The sequence below is a fragment of the Ursus maritimus genome, unplaced genomic scaffold (assembly GCF_017311325.1).
Source record: "Ursus maritimus isolate PB19 unplaced genomic scaffold, ASM1731132v1 scaffold_8, whole genome shotgun sequence".
Lineage (NCBI taxonomy): Eukaryota > Metazoa > Chordata > Mammalia > Carnivora > Ursidae > Ursus > Ursus maritimus.
In genome coordinates, this window is record NW_024426996.1 from 7599132 (window position 1) to 7603101 (window position 3970).

Here is a 3970-nt window from a genome sequence, read left to right on the forward strand (position 1 = left end):
AAGGAACAATTTGCTGTACAAACATAATGCAAAGTTGATGATTTAAACTAAAATACCTCAAATATGAATACATACACAAAACCACAGTGGATATACACACCCATAATTTCTTAGAAAATACAATTATTTAGCCTTCTACCATGAGGATGATTTTCCTTCAATAAATAGCTGACTTCTCCAATGGGCTGTAAGTCACTAGAAAAAAATCAGGGCACATAATATGCTATACCATGAAAAGAGTCTAGAAAATGAAGTGGTATGTGCTTGAGCTTTGTAATACTATCGGGATTGAATTGGGGAACCTTCTCACAGTAGGCCAAGAATCAAGGATTATCTTTTTTTTTTTTTTAAAGATTTTATTTATTTATTCGACAGAGAGAGACAGCCAGCGAGAGAGGGGACACAAGCAGGGGGAGTGGGAGAGGAAGAAGCAGGCTCATAGCGGAAGAGCCTGATGTGGGACTCGATCCCGTAACGCCGGGATCACATCCTGAGCCGAAGGCAGACGATTAACCGCTGTGCCACCCAGGCGCCCCAGAATCAAGGATTATCTTAACTAAAAACTGTAAAGTTGTATTAAACATTAAAGGGAAATATGTATTTGAGAAATAACTCAAAATTGTGTAAGTTTTAGAAGAAACATGATTTAGATATCAAAGATTTCGGATCTCAAAAACTTAGTAAATCCCCATTAATAACTAATGTATTTTTAAAAATATATCAACATTAGAAGTTTTTAGAATTTTTGCCTGCTGAATGTTTTTAATCACCACTCATTTAGCATTTTAAAATAAAATTTTTGCCATAGGAATAGGGTTTTTTTTGTTGTTGTTGTTCAGTAACAATTTAAGTTTTACTTCAGTGCTGATCTGCTTCCCCTAAACACAGTACAACTGTGTATTAGACAGCTATCACAAATTATGGCATTTTTCAAAGATGGCCACAAAAATATCCATTCAACTGCCCTTCTGTACTACCTGTCATTCCACTATCAGGAGGTGGTATCTGTTTCTCTATCTCCTTAAATCTGGGCAGTCTTCATGGCTGCTTTGGCCATTAGAATATGGTAGAATGACACAGTTCCAGTTCCTGGTGTAACCCTTAACTGCCTGGCAGTTTCTGTTTCCTGCCTTTTAAAAAACATCCATCATAGAAGAAGTGTAACACTGAGACACCATGGTGTGGAAACCCACATCTCGTGGAGCAGCCCTGAAGGATGAGAACTTATGTGGAGGGAGACAGACAGACAAAGACAGACAGAGAGAGGAAGGGGGGGTGGGGGGAAACAAGAGAGAGAGAGAAAGGAAGAAGAGAAAGAAAGAAAGGAAAAAAGAAAGAAAGGAAGGAAGGAAGGATGGACAGAAGTTGCTGCAAGGTACCAGGACTATAAGTAAAGAAGGTCTTCCGGAAGAGGATCCTCCAGCCCCAGTCACCATAGCTGTAGCTGAAGCCATGTGAAGCAGAGATAAATTACCCTGCCAAGCCTTTTCCAAATTTCTGGCCTACGAAATTGTGAGCAAAACAAAAACATTGTTTTAAATGACTAAGTTTTCAGTTAACTTCTTAAGCAACAATAGATAACCAAAACATAAATATTGAGTAAATTTGAATTTATTGGGGAGCCTCCAAACGATAAAGTTTGTTTTTCCTTTTTCCATATGTCATGGTGCAAGGCAATGTTCTGGGTGCTGGTGATAAAAATTGAAAAGATGAATGTTTTCTGGCCCTTGCCATCCAGTAAGAGGTACATTAAAAACAGTGACCTACAACAGATATGACAAATGCAATAAAAAAGTAGTAAGAGAATATAGAAGGAATAATTAACTCATCTTCTGTCAGAACTTACAACTTAAATGGCAGGAATTTTTACCTGCTTGGCTCAGACCAGATACAAAGGTGTCTGGTGCATAATAGATGCTCAAAAAATATTTGCTGAATAAACAAATGGCTGAACTCATGAAGGAGGTGATGGGCATGTGAAAGGTAAGGTTTGGAAATGACTCCTGAAAGAATTGAGAAAAGAGATTATATTTTAGCCGTAACTTGAAGGATGCCTAGAATTTTGTTAGGAGGGGTAGCAAAAGGCAGTAGATTGGATATGGGTGGTAACTAGAATAGTCTACCATTTACCACAGTGTGCCACTGTGTGGCTGGCAACTTAGGCTGTGGGAGCACTGAGAACAGTCTGGTATTCTTTAGTCAGGCCCTAATTTGAAAAATCTTGGCATACCACCCAAAATTACATCAAAGATTAGTCTAATCTTAAGGAATATTGGGGGTTTCAGTGGAATTAATTCCTAGACTGAGGTAATCCTCTAACACATCCAGAATCCCATAGGTCTCTCAGACCCAAGAATTCTAGATCCAGAATTGGTTCTTTGAAGCAGCTGGCCACATTTCACTGAAATGTAAGGTCCTTGGACTTGTTTTATGATCGGCATAGTCTCTAGGCTGGGAATAAGTGGAAACTTCACCTTGTTTATCAACTTCCATTGAGATATAAGGTAATGTAATACTTACATTTCAGTTTGTATTTGAGAAGGCCAAGAAGTTTTAATGACTAGAAATTCTTAGTTTGCATTAATTGGCTATAACTTGTGGAAATTGGAACTCTCCTATCTGTCCTCATGCATTAATTCATTACTTATTCGTATTTGCTGTGCAATATCTGAAAACATGGCAAAGTATTATCAATTCTTTATGTAAAGTCTTCAATCTCTATAATAGCAACAACAACAATAGTAAAAGTAATAATAACAATAAATAAATAAAGTAGGAAATTAAATTACTTAGGCCATTAAAGATCTCTTGATCTTTTTTTTTTTTTAGAGAGAGAGAGTGAGAATGGGGGCAGGGGTAGGGGGTGAAGGGCAGAAGGAGAGAGAGAGAATCACAAGCAGACTCCACACCCAGTGCAGAGCCCCACACAGGGCTCAATCTCAAGACCCTAAGATCATGACCTAAGCCAGAATCAAGAGTCAGACACTTAACTGACTCAGTCACCCAGATGCCCCAAAGACCTCTGGATTTTGTAATGGATCTTAGACAAGCTTATCCTTTGCTATGTTCTTGAGAACATAGTATGCCATATTTAAGTGTTTTGGAAGAGCACTGTACCAAGTACTGAGGAAATAGGGGGAAAAAAGTGGAAAACATGAATTCTGTCTACAGCAAATTTAAAAGAAAATAGTGTACTCTGTAAGCCCAAATAAATACATGTAATCACAAGTGAAATAAATAGACATATTAAACAACCTACATATGTACCCACCAAGGTAGCGTTAACTTGCACCTATTTCTGTGCCACTCGTAGGATTGCCTTAGGAGGAGAGAGGGTCTTAAGATAGTTATGGAAGTCCACCTGGAAATAGCGAAAGGATTGTGTAGGGGTCCCTGGGTGGCTTAGTTGATTAAGCGGCTACTTTCGGCTCAGGTCATGATCCCAGGGTCCTGGGGTTGAGCCCCATCAGGCTCCCTGCGCAGTAGGGAGTCTGCTTCTCCCTCTCCCTCTGCTCCCCTGCTCCTGCTCTCTCTCTCTATCTCAAATAAATAAATAAATAAAATCTTAAAAAAAAGAATTGTCTACTTCTGCCACTTTATAGGAAGTGGTTAAGTCTTGTATGAAAGGAGAGAAGGTTAGCACTCCCCTTGACAAGGATGGAAGAGGCCCTCGGGCCTGACAACACGCATATAGGAAGTGGTTAAGGACAAAAAGAGATATACCAATCCAAAAGTGCCAATATTTCCAAATAAAACTCAAGCACAATGTTGGCCAATTAATACCAAATGTTGAAAGAAAGTTGATAAAACTTTAATAAGACATTTATTGTAAAATTTTTTTTAAGATTATTTATTTATTTGACAGAGATAGAGACAGCCAGCCAGAGAGGGAACACAAGCAGGGGGAGTGGGAGAGGAAGAAGCAGGCTCCCAGCGGAGGAGCCCGATGTGGGACTCGATCCCGGAACGC

At 39.1% G+C, this 3970-nt stretch overlaps 1 non-coding gene across 1 annotated transcript; it reads left to right on the plus strand.

Moving 5' to 3' along the window:
- The first annotated feature begins 3613 nt into the window (after positions 1 to 3613).
- Positions 3614 to 3745, plus strand: LOC121101579. The gene has a single exon (XR_005833571.1). It is a non-coding gene; the product is annotated as a U6atac minor spliceosomal RNA (small nuclear RNA).
- The last annotated feature ends 225 nt before the right edge of the window (positions 3746 to 3970 follow it).